Below are 24,451 nucleotides of genomic sequence, written 5' to 3'. Positions count from 1 at the left end.
CATGGCTGCCGGAAGCTTCAGCAGCCAGCCACCTGCAGCCTGTCTGTAATGGGCTGGGCCGCGCCAGGCCTCAAAGGCGGGCACTCTCCCTCCCTAGCAGTAAGAAGACTGACCCCTACCCTAGGAGGTCAGCTGGGAAATGAGGCCATCCCCTCCAGGTCCTCACTGCCTGCGAGCCCTGTTTGGTGATGGCAGGATCAGTGTAGGCCAGTTGTGAAGAACAGCACTGAGTCCAAGGGAGGTATTCGCCACTTAGGGAGCCCAGCAGGACTAGAGAGAGAGGCGACTGCCACACTGGCAGGCATTGCCAGCAACACAGACAGGAGACAAAGTGAGAGCCAGGGTCCCATGCAAGGCACTGGACAGGGCAGGCATGGCTGCCCACAGAGGAACAGCAGGTAAGGTTCAGCCTGACCAACAAGGCCTTCAGCCAGGCCTTGACTAAGGAGAAACAAGTTCCCATGCTGCTTTGAAGAACAGAGTGGAGGCGGCGGGAACATATGAGGTAAGGTGAGAAATCAGGGAATGCCCCCAGCAGACAACTGGGTGGGTGATCCGGGAGACAGCACCACCTGCCGTGGAATGCAAGAGCCTGGACAGCTCAGGGTGGGGACAAGAAGACGGCCCAGTATCACCGGCCCTCATTTAGTTCTCATAGTTACCTGAGGCGGGTGTCCCAGATGCTCAGGCAGGAGTCAGAGCTGCTGGGGCACCAGGATGGATGGACACAGGCCTTGACCTACTTTTCATTGTCAACTTGACACAACCTAGACTCACCTACAACAAGAAGGACCTCGAGTGAAGGATTGCTCCTATCAGATTGGCCTGAGGCCATGTCTGTGAGACAGCCCTGAGACTGATGTGGGTGGGCACTGCATACTGTGGGCGGCACCATCCCTAGGCAGCTGAGCCTGGATGTTATGAAAGCTAGCTGAGCAGGAACCGGAGTGAGCCAGTAAGCAGCGCTTCTCATGGTTTTTGCTTCAGTTCCTGCCTAAGTTCCTGCCCTGACCTCCCTCAATGGCAGGACCTGGAAAGTTTAAGTAGAAATGAACCCTTTCCTCTCCAAGTTGCTTTTGGTAAAAATGCTTTATCACAGCAACAGAGATCAAACAATAACAGTCACATAGGCCAGGTAGTGGTGGCGCATGCTTTTCATCCTAGCACTTGAAAAGCAGAGGCAAGCCAATCTCTTAGTTCAAGGCCAGGCTGCTCTACAGACTAGCCAGGGATATACAGAGAAAGCCCGTCTAGGAAAAAAATAAATAAAAAACAGGCACATACATGTGTGTATGAGCACACACATATTACCCACACAAACAGCTGAGTTCCCATGTGCTGTACTCTTAGCATGGGGCCTTGCCTCCTGCCCTGCCACAAGGAGACCTCCTTGGGTTCCAGGCTCTCCTCAGCACACTCGGCAAGCCTCAGCACCCTCCCTCCACTGTCCCTACTGTCACATCCACTGGTGGCCTGTCTGGCTTACAGCCACTCCTGTCCTCTTCACAGTCAGCCTGCTCACAAGCACACAACATGCAAGTGCTCTCCTCTCCATCCCCTGTGCACACTTGGCAAGCTATCTGTTCACATCCAGGTCTGCACGTCCACCACTCCTCTCACCCAAATGCACCCCAACAGCCCTCAGCAGACACACAGAGTGTGGGGTGCCCCTCCTTTCCAGCTAAAATCTAGCTGCCCAGTTCAGCAGCTGGAGGAAGCTCCAAGTGCTCCTCCTGCCCCCTGGGGCTTAGAAGTCAGTTCCCAGCAAGGCAGCTGGGGGAGGGGGCGCTTTCCGAGGCACCTCTCCCAGGCCTCAGGCAGAACTGGCCTCAAAGCCAAGCCCATTAGCTGCACATCCAACTCTGCCCCACACCCCATCCCCGGCTTGCTAGAAACAGGACAACCAACAACTCCTCGGCTTGCTAGAAACAGGACAACCAACAACTCCTCCTCTGGGAAGCCACCTAACTGTAACCCTGCACCCTGCTCAGAAACAAAGCCACCAGGAGGACAGGCAGCTGAACCCCTGCTTCAGGTCAGGTAGAAATGTGACCATAAACAAGAAAGAAGACAGTAGACATGACTAGCCATACCTGCCCACACCCACACTCCCTACAGAGCCACCAGGAAAAGCAGCTCCAGGGACATTCAATGAACCCTCCAATGGATTTGGGGGCGGCAGGGGGAGGGGGTGCAGAAGTGGAGCTGTAGTCAGGCACTCAAGATCAAGGACCAGCTGGCTGGGGGGGGGGACAGAAGGGGGACGAGGGAGATGGAGGGGACCGACATGACTGCTGCGGAGCCTGGAAAGGACACAGCTGCAAGAGACAGGGAGCATTGACCTGCTCAACCTTTCAGTAGTTACAGGAGTGACAGGGCCAGCCTGTACACCACCCAAGGCAGTCTCTGATCTTGAGGCAATGCACCTCCCTAGACCCTATCTAACTCCCTCCACGTGAAGAGCTATGCAGTCTGGATCTAAGCCATGAGTCTACAGCAGGGACCCAGTAGCAAAGCCCAGCTCTGTGCTAGAGGCTCCAGACATGCCACGCCCATGCCGCCCAGTTCCTGTGTACCTGGACAGATGACAGAAACTGTCCACCGGTGATGATCCCAGGAGGCGCTTGGCACAAATCCCCATTACCTCCCAGCCTCTTTCTGGCCAGCAGTCACACTCTCCACAGGACTGATGACCTCGGTCCCCAGGTAAAAAATGACAAATGTGACTCTGGAGTTCAATCATAAGCAGGACCCAGGCCCTGCCCTGCAGCCCACACTCCAACCCACACCGGCACTGCCCAGTGTCTGGAGCAAGGCCTTCCGCACCTAGTTCCCACTCAGGACCCTCAGCTTCCATACGTTCCCCAGAAGGTGCCCGTAGAGACATCTCTCACGAGCCCTCTTTCCTCTAGATGACCACCAGCACCCCCACCCCAAGCTCTATAGCCAAGAGGCCCATTTGGAGGAACACCAAAAGAGGCAATATCCTAGAGAAGCCCTTAGATACATATCTGGCCCGGCCCAACATGCACGTGATGCACACACCCCACCTCACCCACCCCATTCCACCTCTGCGCCAATCCTATACGCTACTGTAGTTTGAGGACTCCAAATTACACAACCCAGCTGCCCAAAGCTGGGGCAGTCAGAGCCCCAAGGCTCTGTGGGAACTGGGGGATCCCCCACCCTCCCAGGATAGCCCGTCTGGGTACACCTTCCACACCAGGTAAACAGGAAGCCTACCCTGTCCCCAAGGGGCCTGTGTCGCTGTGGGAGCCAGAAGCTGAGACAGCCAAGCAAAGAGGCCGCTCCACCGCCCTTCCATTTAGAAGCCACGGGGATATTTTATTTTCCCTCTCAAGTGACAGCTGAGACGCCCGCCCTCGGCAGCTCTCCTTGAAGCTGCAGAGAAGCAATCACAGAGAGGCCACCAAGGTCTCAGCTCTAGCAGCTTGGCTGCCACGGACACGGCAGGAGGTGGATGGCAGCAGCCTCACCCCTGTAGCCCTCCCGCAAGCAGGGCAGGGGCTGTGAAACCAAGGCCAAGAAGGCCAGCAGCTGGGGGAGGGGGCGTGGGATGGGAGGTACATCACATGACAGGACCTGGGTACACAGGATGCTCCCAAGGAGATCACAAGGTCAGGAGAGATATGTAAAGCAGACCCCACTGTCACAAGAACCCATGGCCTCTAGGTGCATTTGCCTGGGTACCCAAGACATCAGGTCTCTTCAGTCTGGGTATAATTAATGACAAGGGGGAACTCACACCACAGGAACCATAACCACAGCCACCATGTGGGCTTCATACCAGCCTTTGTAGTGTCTCCTCAGCCCTGTGAGCCCAGCTATCCCGACCCCATCTCATGGATGGAGAAAAATCCCATCCCCAGGACCAGAGTCAAAGAGAGCTGGGGGGGGGGGGGGTCCTCGATCCTCAGGACTTGGTGTCTGCCCTCCACCTACACCCGGGAATGGGCTTCTCAGAGCAGCCATCTAGCTTCTCACCCAGGATGGGGGCGGGGGGGGGGCGGATCTACAAAAGGCAGAACCAGAGGGAGCAATTAGAGGCAGAGGCCTGGAAGAAGCCGCATCGACCGCCTTCCCAGAGAAGGGGCCTCTCTGTGGTCAGAGGCAGTCTGGCTCACAGCCAAGTATAGGCCAGGCCAGGACAAACCAGGCCGGGAGCCCACAGAGGCCCAGGCAACCCAACACGCCATCTGCTATCCACCTGTCCATCAGCAGTCGCCCACATGGGCCCCAGCCCCTTGCAAACCTTCACTCCCAACAAGCCCCACTCTGGTTTTATTATTATTAATTTTGGTTTTTGAACAACTAGGGGTGGAAACCAGGCCCTCGTGTATGTCAAGCAGGCACACACCCCCCACTAAGCCACTACATCCCCCAGCTCACCTCCTTGCTTTCCAGATGGGGGTAGGGAAGGGGAAGAAAGGGGTCAAGGCCCCACAGAGGGGACCTAACCTCCCCAGCTGTCTCCACATTTCCCTGGCCTGAGGAACAAGTAGGGCAAAAATCACGGAAGGCACAGGGGTGCTGCCCTTGGGGCCCATCTCAGAAAGGACATAGCAGGGCTGCCTAACAGACCTAGAGATCACGGGAAGGGATGGGGGTGCTGCCCTTGGGGCCCATCTGCAGAAAGGACATAGGACATAGTAGGTCTGCCTAACAGACCTAGTGTGGAGTCAGTCACTAGGTTCAGCCTGGGGCCGAGTAAAAATCACCAACAATCCCCATCACGCTTGCTCTAGGAGGCTCAACCCAGAGGCTGAGGAAAGCAGGCTTGCTGCAGAGAGTCTCGACTGCAACCCAGGAGCAGGGACAGGCCACTAGAGGCTGCATGTGCTGGGCCAGGGGCTAAGGCGAGATCAGGGCCACAATCGATCCACCAGAATACGATTAATTGCCTGGGTCAAGAGGCAGATTAAAGAGATCTGTCACCCAGGGCTCAGGGGATACTCAAGAATCCTGCAACCCAGGATGGAAGAGGTAGCAGGCACTGAAGGAGTCATGAGGGAGGCAGACCCTGGCTCCCCACACACCATTCACCAAGTCCCCTGTGAGTTGACACCGCCTGACACATTTGTCCACACCACAGTGCCCAGGAAGATCCAAGATGGAAGTGCCGCCATCTCCCCAGCAGACAGTGAGGATCTGCCCTCTGCCCTGCGCTTGCTGCCAGCCTGGGCTGAGCTACCCTGAGTCACCTCAATGTGTCCTTGTAAAATGGGGTGACACCTCATCACCCCTTCACCCTCCACACCACCACCCTGCCTTGCTGACCTCCCTCTTGGACCTATCACACAACTGGAGAAACTAAGGCTCGGGGGGGGGGGGGATCTTCAGAATTATTCCTAGAGGTCCTTTTCAGCCTAGCTCAGTCTGCTTAGAAGCCAAGGCCACATGGGAGGAGAGGACCTAGCCTCTACTCCAGGAGCGAGCAGTACTGATTTCACAGCCTGGTCCAGTTGGAGATTTGTTTGGCAACAAGGGCCCGTGACTCTCCCAGCCCCACTGGGGTGACAGACAAGGTTGTGTGCACTGTGACCATGTCCCAAGGACTCCAGACCACAGATATAATCAAACAAGCGGGCCTGCCTCTCACTCAGGGCAGCACTCAGGGGTCACCCAAGGGCCCACTCCCGCTCAGCAGCAAGGCCCTAGAGCACATCTCTTAATCATAGCATAGGGTGAGGCCCCAATTCAAATTCCTCCACTACCCCTTCCCCGCTGGCCTAACATCCCATCTCTCATCTTAGAGTGTCACCTGAGGGCTTCCACAAGCTGCTGAGCCAAGCAAACTAAAGAAAAATTGAAGCTGCTTAGTAAAGAAACATTAGGGCCAGGGAGCTGGCTTGGCAGTAAAAACACTCGCCACCAAAGCTGACAACTGGAGTTCAATTCCTGGGACCCTATGGCTTTAGAAGAGCTGGCTTCTGCAAGTGGTCCTCTGACCTCCATACACGTGCCATGGCAGACAGATATGTGTGGTACCCCCCCACAAACATACACAATAGATAAAAGTAATGTTTAAAGTATCTGTTTATAGGTGTTTTGCCTGCATGTATGTCTATGTATCACTTGTGTGTCAATAACTGTGAAGGTCAGAAGGAGTCAAATTCTCTTTAACTCTTTAATAAGATGGTTGGTTGTAAGTCACTATGTGTGGGTGCTGGGAATCGAACCCAAGTCCTCTGTAAGAGCAACAAGTGCTCTGAACCACTGAGCCACCTCTCCAGCCCCCAAAATAAATGTTAAAATAAAAACTGAAAAAATAAATCTTCATTGGTTTTCACATGTATTTATTGAGATGAAATTCAAGAATCATGAAATGACAGAATCAGGACAACGGGAATAATTCAGTGGACAGCCATTAATATCTAGTTCCACAACAGCCTGTCACCCTAGAAGTGACCTTGTCCACACTGAAGTCTCTCAAGCACCCACCCCACTGCTCCTCTGCGCCATGGTTTGTCCTTTCTGGATGTTTCCGTAGCTCACACGCCTGGAGCTTTCGCATACCCCTTCCTTCCTTCCACACCATTCCATGTCATTCCAAGTCATTCCACGTCACTCCACGTCATGCCTGGAGCTTTCACATACCCTTTTCTTCATCCCGTGTCACTCTATGCCACTCCACATCATGTTGGGGGGCGGGACATGGTGCTTCATTCCATTTTGTGGCTGAGTGATATTTGACTGTGTGGACAGGTCAATTACATTATTTTTTGAGATTTATTTGTGTTTATTTTATGTGTATGAGTGCTCTGCCTACAGCATGTACGCATACCACATGCATGCAGTGCCCATGGACGTCAGAAGACAGCATCAGATCCCCACAGGTGGCTCTGAGCTGCCGTGTGTGTGCTGGGAACCAAACTTGGGTCCTATGGAAGCACAGCCAGGGCTCAACGGTTGAGCCATCTATTTTTCCAGTCGCATGGCTAATTTTTTAAATGAGAAAAAAAAGAAGTATTTTAAGTAACTGCAGGGCAGGGGAGAAGCTCAGTGGGTAAAGAGTTTACTTTGTAAGTGTGGGGACCTGAATTTGGATCCCCACCCATATGAAGTCAGGTACGTTGGCGTGCCTGTGACCTGTGCCCCAGTGATGGCAATTATTCAAACAGGTGAACCTCAAATTCCCTGGCTGGCCAGCCTAGCCTACTTGGTACATTCCAGGTCCCAGGAAGGAACTGGCTAAAGGCAGCTCAAGAAGAGCCTGGGCAGTCCTCTGACCCCACACGCACACATGCATACTCCACACATGGAAGAGATAGCACAACAAAGTGTACGATGTAAAACTCATACACGGAAACCACAGAAATGTGAAAAAATTGCTAACTGAATAAATAAACTGTTTCCTAAGAACTAATTTGTAAAATTACAAACCAAGCCTACTGCCTATAATGACAGTTCATGGAAGGGGCCAGCCAATAGGTGGGCAGGGTCTGTGGGAGCCAATGGCCCCACTTTGTTCTAACTCCCCAAAGCCCCCCCACCCGTCCCAGTACAACCTGAGGCCTCCTGAAAATGCCAGGAGCTGGCTGGCAGCAAGTAGACACCATGTCTGTCTCTAGGGAAAGGCTTCAAGGCAGGTGGAACAGCATGTGGGAAGGCAGGCCCACAGGGGAGAAAATGCATCCAGAGATGGGGAAGCCACCGGTGAGGCAGCCTAGAGCCCCTCACTAGCCCTCAGACAGGACTGTCATTGGTGGTGATTGAAACTGGAAAAGAACCTACACCCCAACGTGCTTAGAACAGTTCCAGGCTTAACCTACAGGGTGGTCGCCATTCCTGTTACCCACGAGAGACACAGCAACAGGGTCTCCGTGCCCAACACTCCTACCCTAGACATCTTTCTTAGAAACTGCAAGGGATGCTTATGGCTTTGCCCATGAGAATCCCACACCAACCAAGTCCCCTTGCCACACAAGCTTTGAAGGATTGGACCATTAAAGCTACCCCTGCTGAGCGGGTACCAAAGGCACGGGCTCTTTAGGACCAAGGCACAGTGCTTCCCTTCCCAGTCAGCTACAGTCAAGGGCTGCTGGATACACTGGGCAAGTCCACTAACCTCTCTGGGCCTCAGGACTTTCAACACAAGGGGACATGAAAACTGAATATGTAATCAGATATAACTCGGGCTTCCTCAGCTAGGCACAGGCCTCAGGCTGCCCCACAGCCTGGTCCAGATGCTGGCAAGGAATGCCAGCAGGGAAGCTCTAGGCCCCTAGCAGGGAAGAGAAGGGTGGAGGATAGAATCCTGCTTCCTCGGCAGGCCAGGTGGCTCATGGCCTACCCAGCTTTTATCTCAGAGATAAGCTGCCTGCTCAAGTTCACGATCAAATGAACCCACTTAATCCCCGTAGGGATCTGGGCTGAGCCGCTCCCAGGGCCTGTGGAGAAGGGCTACTGATGCCTGACTGTGCAGAGGGGCCACACACCATGGGCGCCACATGCTGCTCACAGAATCCTAAAGAAGCATAGAACCTTTCTCTACAGGGAGGGGGGTGGGGGGCACGGGCTGGGGGGTGGTAAACCCAGGCTGACTCCTCTCACTGCACCACCTGCCCCCTTCAGAATAATCTGTGCCCCCACACTGAAAGGCCAAGACAAAAGTAGCAAGGTCAGGGCATCTGCAGTGCTTAGCAGACACTGAAAACATTTCAGAGACAATCTACAAACAGGTCCGGGCACCAGCGCGCTCAGCTGCATGAGGCTTCCTTGCCCTAGAAGACACAAAGAGCCATGGGAGGAGTGTGCCCCAAAGGGCACTGGGCGGTCTGCAGGCATTTCTGATGTCACAAAAGCGAGCACCAGTGAACAGAACCAAACAGTGCATATGCTGGACCTACAATGCCCGCCCTAGGAATGTGAGCTAACCTAGGCTTCATGAGACACGTCTCAAAACACTTAGGGAAGAGGGAATGAGATCAAGAGCCCCCCCCCTTCTCCTGCCCACCAGGAGTTCCCTCTAAAGGCTGAGCTATGCTCAGGCTGTCTCTAACTTCCCCACTTACAGAAAACACGGCTGCCAAGGCTCAAGCCCTGCCTGGCAAAGGCATGCCCTGGCAGAGTGGCCGCCTCGGCACAGCAGCAGGCACGTTCAGGGAAGTCCGCACACCTATTTCCTTTTGTTCCCCAGTGTATGCAGGGGGGTTCGGCAGCCTCTTCCCACCATGATCCGCCAATCATGAGACACACTCTCCATGACAGACACTACTCAGATGACATCAACCCACAAGACACAGATCTCGACACCAGTCTAATGACAATGGGGACAATGACTACAGTCAGTGGCTCGGTTCTAAAGTCCTAGCTCCACAAACAAGCCAAGATGGGTGGCACTGTCTCAGCCCTGTGCTACATACAGGGAAACTGAGGCAGCATGATTTAAACATGCTGAGGCTATGTGGATGTTGGTGGGAAGGGATTCCGAGATTTCCAGAGTGCCCTTGGGTTCTAAGGCCAATCTTCTTGAGCATGGGAAACGCCAGGCCGGGTGGCACACAAAGCTGTCACTGTTCACCCACTGCTGACCTACAAACTGGCAGGGCCATGCGGCTCACTGTGATGGCAGGCTACAGCATGTCTCATGCAGAATGACGAGACCCATGAACCCTGCCACAAGGACACGATGGAGCCCAGGCCAACAGGGAAATACACCAGCCCAAGGAGTAGAAAGATGTGGGTGAGAAAAGCCCACACCCAACCAAGGCAGCTTGGGCTGGCTGGTCTCCAGCGAGGGAAGCTGGTGGCAATGTCCTGAGATCTTTATTTAACCAGTGCATCTGCTTATCTCCTTGCCTCCTAGCCCAGGCTGGTAGAAACAACCCACTTCTGCCCTACAGCCTCTGTACCCAACCCCACGAGGGCACCCCCAGTCAGCCCAACCTCCAGTTTGCCTGAGAGGTGGGGGGAAGAGGGACACACATGACACTTGCCTCGAAGGATCTCATTTCATTTAATCGCTGCTCTAGTTTCTGGAAACCGGCCCAGAGGCCTTGGGATAGGAGCGGGCAATTTCCGCCTTTCTCTGCATCTGGGGAATTGGCCTCTGGGCACTGCCTGCAGCACAGAACCCAGGGCACCTGCCCCTTGGAGACAAGGCCATGGCTGGGGGAGCGCATCCTAGGGAACCAACCGAAGTTTGTCATGGGATAAGCTAGGGACACACTGTTCCCTGGTCATCCACCGAAGCTGGGTACACACTGGGTTTGAGGGAATATAATACAAAGAAAGAACATGGGACCACAGACCACCACCACCCTGCCTCCCCCTCCTTCTCCCACCTGCCTGGCCACCCCAGCCCCCAGATCCCAGAACATAATGACCACCAATGTCCTGGAGGTCAGGGACAGCCATCATCCCCAGTCCCAAGCAAGCAATGGCTCAGTGAGCTTCCTCTTTGGTTGTAACAAGTGACAACAGATAAATCCATCTCCACCCTCGGTTTGGAGCCACAACAATAGAGTAAGGGGAAGACACTGTCTGGGAGGGGCTGAGCCACCCATAGCTAGGGACCCAGAGCGTTGTTCCCCATCTTCTTCAGTCCTGGCCTCCAGCCTCTTAGTCATGAAGACCCTAGCACCCCACCCATTAGCCCCCGGCTCCAGCCAACTGGCTCCCAAGTCCCACCTGCAGCCTCCACTCTCCTTTGCCATTTGTCAAAGCACACGGCGTCCAATACTCAGCATCATTTGGAGACTATTTTGCTAAAAAGTGCATCAGAGCCTCAAGAATCCCCAGGTTACACCCCACAAACCCTGAATTCGAATTTCTGATTTTGGTGTCCAAGTAATAGCCTCTCCATTTCCACAGGGCACAATGGACATGCCCACATCTGCCACCCATATGATAGATCCACCCCCAGAATACAGCCTAGCCTTTTATGAAAATGTGACTCAGATCGGGCCCATCACTGGAGACCTGGCTCTAAGTTGACAAGAAGTGACTATCAATCAGTGTTCTTGAGTAACTGTTTTGGAGGTTTGGGGTTTTGGTTTGGGGCCAGTCATAAGACCCAGCAGGGACACAGGAAATTTTCTCCTCCCCAACCCCCACTGGCACAGCTGAGGTCATAAGAACAATACTGGCACCAACCAAGCCTCTAACTTCTGTGAGCCCTCCTGGTATCACCAGGCCAGGTGACAGAACTCTGCAAGGCGCAGCTGGGCAGCAGAGTGTGTGGGAAGCTCCCAGAAGGCCAACTGGGGGGCAGGAATGAGGACTGTAGAAGTTGTTAGCTAGGATGGGGTCTCAGCCACCCAAAGATGCTCAGACAAGTCTGGCCCTTGGACCACCAGGGAACCAGGTCCCCTATGGCAGTACTGAAGGGACAAAGGTCAGTCCTGGCCTGTGACAGGAAATAACACCCAACACTGAAGGCTGACCCAGGGCTCCATGAAACAGTCTCTTGCTCCAAACCCCTTTCTGTCACCTTCTGTCCAGAAAATGGGGGAAGCACTGTCCAAGGGTCAGAGAGGGTAGATGCAGCAAAGGAGACGGCCTCCGGTGCCAAGACCCTCCCCCACAGCACCATCTTGTCACCTTCCCCTGCCCCAGCTCAGTACCATTCCCATCCATGCCAGCTCCTCTCTCCCGGCTGTACACATTTCAATGTCTCCCAAACACCCAGAAGTACTCTTTCCAGAACCTGGGGGGGGGGCCCAGATGACCAGCCAAGGGAATCAAAGCACAGAGAAGACTGCACAAACATGAAAGTCACACAGCACACTTGCAGTGTGGTCCCATAGACCTGTGACAATGACAGGAGCAGAACCCAGGTGCCAGGTGACACAGCAGGGGGGACACAGCTTCCTGTCCACATAGGGACTGCTTGCTATTTATAACATACAAGGAGAAGCCAAAAGAGCAGGGTAGACCTCCCCCAGTGCAGAGCCAGCCAAAGCCCAGAAGCCTGGAGGGTGACCTGAGGGTATAAGCTACAGTGACCAGAGAGGCACATGAGGGCAGGAAACTGTTCCTACCCAGTCAAAGGGAAGGATCCCAAGGACAGACTAAGTCCTGCCCAGGCCACCTGCCACCCAGGAAGGGGCACAATGGTAATATGTACCTCAGTTTTCCTATCTGAAAAATGGGGAACTGGGCACTCTAGTGACCGAGGCTTAGAAGGGCCAGTCCAGGACAGGCACTGTAGAGTTCTGATATCCCCAACCAGCTCTGGCACCAGTAGGCACACCTGTTCCTAAGAGCCAGGCAAGGGCAAGCCAGTGGATACAAGGACGACATTCACCCACACATATGCCACCTGTTAAAGGCTGTCGTCCACTGTACAGATTCAGACACTGAGGCTGGGCAGCACCTAACCTGCACAAGAGTCCAGAGCAGTCGTGGTGAAACAGAGAGGGCTGGACTCCGGCACTGAAATCCTGGACGAGGCAGCAGACATGAGGACAGACAGGAGACTCAGGTCTCCAGCAGTCCTGGGGCAGGTGCCCTGCACCCAGCATGCAGTCTCACCATTCTAGAACTTGGGGTGTAGCAGGGGGTGACAGACAGCAGCAAGAGGCAACCAATGCCAAGCAACAGAGGACTAAAAAAGGGGGGCTCAGCCCAGTGAGTATGTAACGTACTGACAAATCAGGAAAGAGCCCTTGGGACAGTCAATGTGTGAGCAAAACTAATGATATGGGGGCACCTCACGGGGGAACACCTCCAGGGGGAACACCTCGAGCAGAGAATGTGCAAAGGCCCTGGGGTGGAGGCATATATAAGGAGAAGTAGCTGAGACCAACATGGCGAGCACAGAAGGAGCAAGGGGCGGAGGCAGAGATCAACTGTACCTTGCCAGCCACTGTGAGGCCTGGCTCTACCACTGAGCCAGCTGGGTCGATGTGACTGGACTGTGTCTGAATGTGGGTGGGTGTGTACACAGGCATGGAGAGGTCAGAGGACATCTCAGTGCCGCTGCCCACGTCCTGACTACCTTGGTTTGGGTTTTTGTTGTTTTGAGAGATGGTCTCATACTGTGGCTTTCCAATTAGGTCAGGCTGGCTGGCTGGCAGGGATCCTGTCCCCATCTCCCAAACAACCGGGACACAGCAGTGGTTCCCCACCTTCCTAATGCTGTGACCTTTCAATACAGTTCCTCATGTTGTGGTGACCCCCAACCATAAAATTATTTCACTGCTATTTCAATAACTATAATTTTGTTTCTGTTATGAAGCGTAACGTATGCAGGATATCATATAATGTATGCAGGCGAGCCCTGGGGGGGGGGGGTGTCATGACCCACAGGTTGAGAACCACAGGATTAGACACGCACAAGTCTATGTCAACTTTACATGGGTTCTGAGGACTGAACTCAGGTCCTCCTGTCTGTGCAGTGAGCACGGTCCTCACAAAGCCTGAGTTATCGTTTTTCTGTCTGTCTGTGTGTGCTCATATATAGGGAGCATGGGCCATAGCATGTATAGATAATAGCATATTATATATGTATATGCATACATAGCAAGTATAGTCAATTCTCTCCTTCTACATTTACATGGGTTCAGGGATCAAACTCAGGTCACCAGACTTGTTAAAACAAGCACCTTTACCTGCTGAGCCACCTCACCAGCCATGTTAGTTTTTCTCACTATGCAATCCAGACAGGCCCTGAATCTGTGACCCTTCTGCCTCGGCATTCCAGTGCACAGATTCCCAGCATGCATCGTCGTACCCAGCTTGACTGAGGTTTTAACGGCACCTTATGGCGTGGATGGCTGGGACAACTGCTGAGAAGCAATCCACTTCCCAGAGTGACTACGGACAGAAGCAGTCCCCAGGTGCCCACAATTCTCTGTTGTGGGCGCCAACGTCCAAAATCAAGAGCAGGGCTGGTCCTTCTGGGAATCCCAGGAAAACTCATCCTTCACCTTCTATGTTCCCGGGAGTCTGCAGTCCCAGGCAGCCCTGCCCCTGTCTCTTTCCCATCTTCTGTCCACATGCCTTCATGTCAGCCCCTCCTAAGAGGACACCATGCTGCATTCAGGGGACACCCCCCTGCGGTATAACGTCACCCTAAATACTGATGTCCACGGTGACTCTTGACACTGAAGGTCACATCCTAGGGTTCTCCAAAGGAGAACTTGAGTAGGAGGGAGACATTGGTCAACCCTGGCCAGGAAACGGTCCAAGCAGAGAAAATAGATGGGGACAGGAAGCTAGGAAAGGTGGGCCAGGCAGATTGAGGCCACAATCTCAGCCTCCCAAGTTGCAATAGGGACCACCCAGGAGCCACTGTGCTAGAGGCTCAGCTGGCCTAGGGCAAAACTCTAGGACATGAGGGTCTCCAAGAATAACAACACCTCTCCAACCTCGTGGTCAGCTTAGCCTCCCACAGCACGCTGATCTCGCTAGCCCGGTGTCAAGCATGGAGATACCGGGGATTGTCTCAGAGTGGCTCAGCAGGCACTGCAGAGACCAGCATGAAGACAGACGGGCCGGAGACATCTCTAGGCCTGGCTCTGAGACTTAGGGCTTAAAGTTCCCAACAGAGGACATCCACAGACAAGACCAAAGAAAACTCCAGCCCTACCCCCACCCACCAGCACTGGAATGTGGGATCTCCCCACAAGGGTGGGCAGCAGGAGAACAGACCTCTAAGGCAGTAAGTGAGACAGATATTCAGGAGGCAGAAGGCACCTGTGGGGTCACCTCACATCCCTCCACTTGCCTCAAGAAGGGCTCTGAGCTAGGAGGTGACAGCAGGCATCAGGGCTAATGAAAGAACCTCAGGGACGCTGCGTGAGTCCTACACTAAGAGCAGAAGCCCAGACTAGAAGGGGGTCCCCAACTCCCTCTTAGTCAACTCAGATCTTGGGATGCTGAGACCCTGCTGAAGACGGCAAGAGGGGTATGTGCAGTGCCCCAGCTCATGAGCTTGGTGGAGCAGCTGGGTCACGTCTGTGGGGCAAGAGCTCCCTGGTTCCTTTCGCCCGTTCGCACCCTGCAAGGTCCCCACTCTGCTCTAAGTCCACAGCAGCCTGTCCAGACCTGGGCTTGAGCAGATTTCCTCAAGGGTCCAAAGGCACGGAATACCAAGTGCATCCAAAGGCAGAGGGGAGCCCAGTCACCAGCCCTGGGACAACTGACCATGGGGTGGGGGAACATGGACCGATCCTAAGGACACCTGCACAATAGAGACTGACCCTGAGGGCCACCTGCCAAGGAACAATTAACCCTGGAGGCCACTCAGGCCAGTGAAGACTGACCCCAAGACTACTTTCCAAAGAGAGACTGACCCTGGAACCCACCCGAACCAGGAAAGACTGACCTCAGAGCACCCGGATGGTGCATTCCCCCTAGCAGACAGTCCCACACTAGTCTCAGGCCTAATCCCAGCTCCAGCCACCCCTGGGGCTCTCAACCATCTATCTCCCTTCCCAATCCACTATGCCACACAGGTAGGTCAGAGGAAATGGGAGGCAACTGAAAGCATCTGGGGCAGTACTCCAGGGTCCCTGGGCACCAATAGGTGACATACCACCCCAGGGTACATTCTTACTCTGCTGCCAGGCAGACAGTGGTGGCACATACCTTTAAAACCAACACTCTGGAGGCAGAAACAGGCGAATCTCCGTGAGTTCGAGGCCATCGTGGTCTACAAGAGCTAGTTCCAGGAGGACAGGCTCCAAAGCTACAGAGAAACCCTGTCTCGAAAAACCAAAGCCAAAAACCCAAAAAGAAAAAAAAAAAGTCACTCTGTCAAACCCCAAGGTAGATAGGTGCCCGAAGGGGCTTGCTCAGAGTTTAACTTGCTAAGCCACACCTCAGTCAGCCTCTTTCCCCCAGGGAACATTGGTGGGAAGAGCACCCTCACCAGCACCGCACACAGGAGACTTTTTATAGACACCCCACATAGCACCTTCCTCCTGGACCTCAGCACTGAGGCAATTCTTAGGAATCCCCACGATAAGATAAAAATCAATGCTGGAAGCCAAGACAAAGGAATCTGGACCCAGGGAGATATGGATAAAAAACCCAAACACAGACTCACGCTACTAAAGGCAGGCTTGCAGAGCTGCGTGGGAGCTCCCAAGCCACCAAAGCCAAGAGGAAACAGCGGGTTAAAAACTGGTGAGAATTCTGAAAACCATCAAGTCACCCAGAAACCGCTCAGCACTCCACACAGGGTGTCAGTAGTTAAGAAGCAAATGGACCGGGCCCAAAGTCAGTGACCTCATTTCCCCACTGATTACAACTGTCAGGTACCACTACCAGCCCAAGTGACTAAGCCAGGACCCAAGCAAGAAGCAGGAGTCTTGGGAACACTCAAGATGACTTCTAGACCCTGTCCAGGGCCTGTGTCCTCAAATGCAAAAAAGTCAAAGGGGTCGAAGTACAAAGAAGTCAAAGGACTCCCCAACACACTCTGTTCCAGCTGTGTAGACCGGCCTTCCAGAGCCGGAGTCAAACAAATATTATGGACCCCACCCAAAAGCTGCACTTCACAGAATCATTAAATGATAATAATAATAAAAGCAAGCCTTCAATCCCAGAGCTCAGAAGGCAGAGGCAGTCAGACCTCTGAGCTCAAGGTCGGCCTGGTCTACACCGTGAGTTCCAGGGCAGCCAGGTGACAGTGAAACCTGGTCTTGGGGAGGATGGGGATCGTGCAGCCATCACACCAGCCCAGACACCCAGGGCACCAAGCAGCGGGTGGTACCCTTGTACTAAGTAAGCCAGAATACAGACCAGTATGGACCAGGAATGACAACCAGTATGCAAGAGGGTCACACATACAAATGTCTCCAGGGACACACAGGAAAGTGGCTGGTGCTCGGCCAGCCTGCACAACCCTCAGGACTGCCTCAGGAATGGAAGCCAGAGAGCTGTCAGCGGTAGGTAGCCACCCCCACACTCCCCACTGCCATCGTTCTTCCCATAGGCCCCACGGCTCCCTTTTATGAAAGTGCCTTTCGATGAAGCCCAGAAACTTCCGCCGTTTAGAGAACATAACCTCTCGGAGCTTTTTCTCTTTACTTTTGACAAATACACAAAAGGCAACATCAGCCACCAGACTAAATGAGCGAAAGCTGTGTGCCAACATGTGGCAGCCAGCTGCGGTGACACACAAGGCTGAGATGGGAGCTCCAGGCCAGCCTGGGCTACAGATGAGTGAGACTCTGTGGTGGTTTGAATGACAACGGCACCCACAGACTCAAAGGTTTGAATGCTAGGCCCCCAGTGAGTGTAACTGGGAAGGTAGGAGGTGTGACCTTGTTGGAGAAAAACGTGCCACTGGGAGTCAGCTTTGAAACTTCCAAGCCCACACCAGACCCTGTCTCTGTGTGTCTCTGTCTCTCTGTGTGTCTCTCCTGTGTGGGTGTAGGCGTCTGTCTCCTCTCTTTCTCACTCTCTGTTAGCTGCCTACGGATCTGGATATAAAGCTTTCTCTACCGCTCCAGTTCCATTCCTGTCTGCTTCCCACCATGATGATCCTGAACTAAACTTCGGAAACTGTAAGCAAGCCCCCAATTAAGTACTCTCATGAGAGCTGCCTTGGCCATGGTGTCTCTTCACGGCAACAGAGTACTGACTAAGACAGACCCTGTGCCACTCCCCCCCCCCCAAAAAAAGGGAAAGAAAAAAAGAGTCTTTGCCATATTATTTCATAGCAAAGAAGTAAATTTCACTTAACAGGAGGCAGGTCCTCCCCAGAGGACCAGAGGAAATAGCACACCAGGGTCCCGGCTGGGTCAGCGACCACCGCATCACCATCACCATGTGCCATCCAGTGCATAAAGACAGAGCCACCTACGCATGGTTCACTCCAGCTGCCTGCTGAGCCTGGGAAAGGGGGAAGCGGGAGGGTGTTGGGACCTTGACTAGGCAGACCCTTCCTGCACACCTGCTCCAGGAAGAATTCCAGATGCTCCAGCCACATCACCTGGGCCTGGGGCTCCCTGGCCCACCAGTTTCTTGCTTCTCTCATCATTAACGGTTAAATTCAGTAGAGCCTGTCTTCTCAGCTACTCTGGAGGCTGAGGCAGGAGGACTCCAAGTTCAAGACCAGCCTGGGCAACTTCACGAGTCTGTTCCATAAATAAAAAGGCAAAAGAGAAGCAGGATGTGGCAGTTGATAGAGAACTTAAGTAGCCTGCACAAGGACCTGGCTTCAATCATGAGGACTACAAACCAAGAACAAAATTATAATCATTCCTGTCCTGCATGGTACCAATCTCACTTACTACAAAGGCTCAGAAGCCGAAAACACTATAGAACAGTGGTTCTCAACCTGTGGGTCGTGACCCTTTGGAGGTCATACGACTCCTTCACAGGGGTTGCTGAAGACCACCTGAAAACACAGATCTTTACATTACTTAATAGTAGCAACAAAAATGTTATGGACGGGGTCCCCACCACATGAGGAGCTGCATTGCAGGGCTGCAGCATTACAGGGCTGCAGCATCAGGAAGACGGAGAGCACTGCTCTATGACATCCCCACTACTACTAACTTTCCAGCGCCAGAGACTGGTGAGAAAAGGAGGCCATAACGTGGGTACCCAGGCCGTAGGAAGGAGGCTGAGAACAGGAGGACACTGAGCCATGCATAGGATAGGCAGACCTTCAGGACAGCACGGAGCACAGAAAGCCTGCAGAACATGGGGTTGGGAAAGAGATACTTGGTGCCAACCTTGCTCCTATATCCAGCTCCACCCCAGTGGCCACTGTGCACAGGGCAACCAGACGGTCACCAAAGCTGTTTAAGTGAACTAAAATTAAAAAAAGCCGCCTGCTCAGTAGCTCGGCGCTCTGGACACAAAGGGAAAGAGAACGGAGCAACACACAGGAAGTCATGGTATGGTCTTTCCAAAACACCCCTAAGGTAACCCAACCATCAGGATTACTACAGAGGGAGGGGAAACCCCCAGATATACCAGAAGACACCATTCCTACCCTCATCTCCACAGAATTCTCCAGTCCCCCAAGCTGCTATTGATCTCTCCAGCAGGTTGATTACAGGTGGGAGGGGAAACCTCAGCTCAGAGCAGAGAAGCAGCTGAGCCAAGAGTCACCAACCAGGGAAAGGGGAGGAGCCCTGAGTCTCCAGAGGGCAACAAGCCCCAACCTGGGGTCAAGGGAAGACACTAGGCCAGCCAGACACAAGAGGAGCCTTCCCAGCAGCCCTTCAGGAGGGAGGATTCCAGACTGGGGGTGTAGCTCAATGGTATAAATACTTGCCTGGCACACAGGAGACCATGGGTTCAACCCTAGTACTACAATAAATAAATAAGCAAACAAACAAGGAAAAAAGCTGACAAAATGCATCCTGTCCAACCAAACAGCAAGTACAAAGAACATGAATCCCCATGGCAAATTAAGTCTTCTCTCTCAAATGGGGAAGCTACATACAGTGACAGCAGATTCAAAATCACGTGCCGACTTGTATGATCCTCACGCTATTAAGACCCCAGCAGCAGTGGCAGCAGCAGTAGAAAGGATGGTGGTAGCCCCATCTTACAGACGAACAAACTATCAGGCGTAGAAAGGTTAAGTAACCTTCCCTGGACCAAACAGACTGAGCACCAAACCTTGGCCTCTGCAATCCCTGCTAGTTTCCACTGGTGGGGGAGGGCAGGGTTCCAACTTGACAGATGAGACCTACAGGTCCCATAGGCACCAGCCTGGCGCACCACTGGTGAGCCAGAAAAGACTGTTTGGAAGTTTTACAATGCTAAGTCACCCAGCAGCTTAGTCAAAGCGGATCAGGCAGCCTATCCCCTGCCATGCTTCCATGATCCTTTAGGCATCTATGAACCAGAAGGTCGTGACTAGCCAGGGGCCCAAGGGCAGGACAGTGTGGAGTGCCTGCACCTGCTCTACCATAGTGAAGGAGGTGACTTCACTCACCACCACCACGGTACACAGTTCCCCTGTGACCTCGGGCAACTGCACCCTCTGACCTGTGGCACTCTCAGGAGCAGGACCTCTGCAAGCACGTGTATGTCCCCAGGCAGATTCTCCAGGGAGACACCCACAAGAGCTGAGCACTCCAGGATACAGGGCTCCCCCTTGCAGCTTCATGCCCTGTTAGACACCATGCTAAATAATTCAAACCCCTGTTTTCATTTCAAAATAAACACAGCACTGTCGCCAAGGCAGATGCCAAAAATTTGCATGAATGTTTGAGATAAAATGAGACTTCAAAGAAATGCCAGCCTGCCGCTAGCACCACCCCCTCTCCAAACCCTGGGAGAACGAGTTCCCAGTCTCCAAGCTGCCCTCCTCCCACAGCCCTGCAAAGATCAGCAGGTGCCACCTCATGAGAAAGGTCGGTTCCTGCTGCCATCCTCCCTGCTGCTGGCCAAGGCCAAGGCTGTGTCCTGAATGACCCGTGAACAACCCAGGTGTTAGTCCCCGCTTCCAAGGCCAGTCGTCAAACCTCTCTGGGCCTCTGTGACACCATCTATAAAATAGGACAGCCCACCTCAGAATGTTCCAGAAGATTCATGCCCGGTGCACACACAAAGACAATTTCTAAATGCTGGCACAAACAGTAAGCGCTTGCTAGATGCTGGCACACACAGTAAGCGCTTGCTGGATGTCACCATTTTGCTACTGCAGTTGCAAAGCTGCCAGTTCAGAGAACAGAATTCACCTGACACAACACAAAGTGGATTTCTGATCAGCCTCCTATAAGGAGGTTCACCTGGCCCTTCCCAAGCTTCTTTTCCTCCCCAGGGAGGCAGAGCTTCTGAACTACCTTCCCCGCCTGGCTTTGTGTAGCCCTGCCCTCCCCAGACAGTTGGCTCAGCTCACAGACAGACAGTCACACACACACACACACACACACGCACACACAAGCAAACACTCTTATACCCTGGGCACCGTGAGCAAGAATCACCAGCTCCCGCAAGCTGCCATCCTTGCAGGGAACTGTCCCCAAGGTATCTATCACCTTGGGAGGCTGCTATATGGTAGACACGAACAGGAAACAGATAAGGGAAAAACGCATACAGAGGGGGAAAAAAACCAGCTCCAGCCGCTGGTGACACAGCACGTGGATGCCAGCTGGATCAGTCTCCAGTCTAACTGGGTGGTGAGAGGATGCCGCCCCCATCTCAGAGGATAGCACCAGGTTCCCCACCAGCAGCTTTGGGTGGGACCCAGCTAAAAACAACCGGTCCATTTCCAGCCAGGACTCCAGGGTACCTGTGGAGAAGGGGATGTGGAGTAGCAGCACCTGCTGGCCCAGAACAATCCCACATCCAGTTGTGTGGCAGCTCAGTTCCTGTTTGCAGAGCTAGGAAACCCTTGGGAGGCCACAGGAGTATTCATTGGGAGAAAAGAAGGGATTAAGCCATGAGCCTTCACTAAGGGGGGGAGGGGCACAGCCTTAGGCGGGGTCTCCATCCCTCACCAGGGCCTGACAGCCACATTACCACGGACATGGGTTTATCAATAGTATTGATTCCTGGGTAAGCGTAAATAGCTCCGTGGGAAGAGGCCAGGTCTGGACACTCACTCCCACCCCCACGTCTGGACCTGAACACCGCAGGCTCCCCTGGCACCCCAAGGTAACAGCGGTAAATTTCCAAGCAGGGCCATGGCAGGAATGAAGGGAAGCTAGGCAGTACCCGAAAAGCCCTCACTACCCGCTCCGCCACTCCGCAGCTCAGCTAGCTGCCAACTCCGTGTTTGCCTGTGTTCAATGGGTTGAGGCCTGGCTCTTCTCCATCCTGTAGGGCTCCTCCATCCTGGGGGCCTCCTCCATCAGACCCTCCCAGCTCCCAAAGGTGAGGCGGACACTCCCCATGGGTTTCCCCAGTCTGACTACGGAGCAAGGATGACGATCCGGAAATAACAGTAGTCATAGTAACCTACCCAAGGACCCTCTCACATACTCAGTTCACAGAAGCACCCCAGACCTGGGTACTGTTTTTTTTCATCCTCACTCTGCAGAAGAGAAGACGGAAAACACAGACAGGTGAAGTCATCTGCCCCCATCAGAGCCAGCCATGCAAGATTCGAACCAATGGGCTGAGCTGCAGAACCAGCAAGAATGCTAAGGTCTCAGGCCACCTCAAACTCGCCTCAGACTCCCTGACTACTCTGCCCGCTCCTCAACAATTCAAAAAAAAAAAGGGCCACCCACGAAGTCCCCATCAGTGGCCTGAGATGCCCCACACACACACGCGCCTGGCCTCAGAGCCCCTTTCATCAAAGCAGCCCAGGGAACAGAGCAGGATTCAAAAGGGCAAAGTCAAGGCCACCCTAACACTGCCCACAGAGCCCCCAAGGATCCTCTGTCTCCCACTCCTCCCTCCTCCCTCACACATCCCTCCATCAAATCTGCAAAGAGGGGGAAAAATCGTAATCGTAATCGTAATAAAACCAGTTCTCACCAACGGGGGAGTGGGGGGGAGGAGAAGGGGAGGAAGGGAGGAGGCTAAGATCGAACGGATCCGCCCCCGCTGCCTGCACCAGACTCTCGGGGAGGGCGCGCGCACGTCGGCGGGTGGACCTGGCTGCGCGAATAAAGCTACAATGTAAAGATTATGCAGCCGTCGCTGCTTGGCGCCCCCAGCTCACGGGGGCCTCCGGGACCGCCCGTCTGGACGCCGGCTTACTCTCCTCCAGCAAAGTCGGGAGGGGAGGCCGCTTCCCACGCGCGTCCGGGGGGCGCTGGGGCTCCGGGCCGCCCTGCTAGGCTCGGATCTGTAACTTCCCAAACTAGTGGCATCCGAAGTATCCGCACCGCCAAGGGGAGGGAACAGGAGGCGGCGCCGCGTCACCGGAGGGGGAGGGGGAGCGGCCGCCCACAGGGTCCTCGGGTCCCCAGGATGCACCATCCCCAAGGGTCCCAGATCCTGGCCTGCGCCACCCCGAATTCCCCGGACAAGCTGCCCTGGAGGGGCCCCAAATCTTCGGACTGCGCCAGCCACCCCTGAGAATCCGGGTCCTCAGGCTGCGCCACAACAGAGGGTCCACGGGTCCCCGCCTGCTCCACACCAAAAGATCCATCAGTCAGTCCTCAGGCTGCACCACTCTGCAGGGTCCCCGGGGCCTGGCCTTCGACAGACCGGAGAGTATCGGGGTCCTGGCCTAAATTGCCCGCAGAGTCCCCGGTTCCTGACCTGAACCACCCGTGAAGGTTCCCAAGTCCAGGCCTGCACCTCCCTGCAGGGTCTCCGGGTCTTAGCCAGTGCCATCTCAGAAGGTCCCCAGGTCCTGGCTTGTACCATCCCAGAAGAGTACTGGGGTCCCGGCCTGCTTCATCCAGGAGGGTCCTGGGTCCCGGCCTGCACCTCATTGCAGGGTTCTCCAGTCCTCAGGCTGTGCCACCCCATAGGATCCCCAGGTCCTCAGGCTGCGCCACCCCGAAGGTACCCGGGTCCCGGTTTGTACCGCCTGAAGGGTCCCCGGTTCTTGGCCTGTTCCATCCCGCAGACTCCCCGGTTTTCGGCCTGCTCCACCCGGCAGGGTCCCCGAGTCCTGGCCTATTCTATCCCGCAGGGTCCCGGGTGCCGGGGTCGGGGCCTGCACCACCCTGCAAGGTCCCGGGAGTTCCCGAAGTTCCCGCGCCCCCGCGCGCGCCCCGCCGCGCCGCCTGTCCCCTCGGGGGCGCCAACTCCGCCGCGTGCGCTGCCCCGGCCCGGAAGCCACCCGCTCCCCGCCGCCCTCCGCGCACTCGGCCCGACTCACCTCGCCGGCGGCGGCACCGGGCGCTGGAGCCGGGCGGCAGCGCCGATCGGGCTCGAGGACGCGGCGGGCCCAGGCAGGGAGCCTGCGGTCTCCGCCCGCCGCGCTACGACGCGGGGCCCGGGCGCGCGGGCCGCTGCGGGGCGCGCATGGCGGGCGCGGGCGGCTGGCGCGGGGACGGGGATGTGGCCCGGCCTGCGCTGCCCGCGGCTCCGCTCCTGGCGGCTAGGGGGCGGGGCGAGGGGCGGGACCTCGTGAAGGCCCGCCCAAGCCGCCTTAAAGGGCCCGCGTGCACGCCTTCCAGGCCTGCGCACCCCGCCGCCGTGCGCGCTCGACGAGCAGCGTTTCTGGCCGGAGGAAGGCGGAGCAAACGGCTCCCCGCCCCCTCCCGCTCCGCGAACCCCAGAGACTTCACGGGAATCGCGTTTCAGCTATTAAATTATAACTCAGGAGTGTCCAGGGGATGCGGAGACGACGCCCCGGGGAAGGCCACCCACGGAGCCCTCAGAGACGCGTGCAGATGCTCAGCGACGCGCTGGGCCTCGCCTCGGAGATCAGCCCTTGGGGAACGCTCCGCGGACCACAGCCAGTGGCAAACAGGTTTAGTGACTAGCGTATGCGATCCTGGAGAGGCCAACGCTAGTTCACAGCACGCGGGTCTCGGTGCGGTGCCCTGTTACCGAGGCTCATCACATCCAAGAGTCAACACCCATAGGGAATTTTCCAGGACGCCTGCATAGGCTGCGCTCTGAGCCTGTGGCCCACCCTTGGACACACAGCCAG

The 24,451-nt window shown here is 55.0% G+C and overlaps 1 protein-coding gene across 18 annotated transcripts in view; it reads right to left on the bottom strand.

The window, feature by feature from the left end:
• The window catches only part of Ncor2 (nuclear receptor corepressor 2), a 155,753-nt gene extending 131,922 nt beyond the window's left edge, over nt 1-23,831 (bottom strand). For 8 of the 18 annotated variants that reach the window (XM_087903625.1, XM_085678754.2, XM_087903636.1 and 5 more), the window contains exon 1: nt 23,672-23,830. The gene's annotated coding sequence lies outside the window, so the exon portion shown is untranslated. Of the gene's footprint in view, nt 1-23,671 lie in introns of all 18 variants that reach the window. The other 10 variants (XM_087903635.1, XM_085678790.2, XM_087903638.1 and 7 more) reach the window with 2 other exon arrangements.
• Nucleotides 23,832-24,451: the final 620 nt, after the last annotated feature.

The sequence above is a fragment of the Myodes glareolus genome, chromosome 2 (genome assembly GCF_982192425.1).
Source record: "Myodes glareolus chromosome 2, mMyoGla1.1, whole genome shotgun sequence".
NCBI lineage: Eukaryota > Metazoa > Chordata > Mammalia > Rodentia > Cricetidae > Myodes > Myodes glareolus.
The sequence above is the reverse complement of the archived record's forward strand: the minus strand, read 5'-3'. Positions and strand labels throughout refer to the sequence as shown.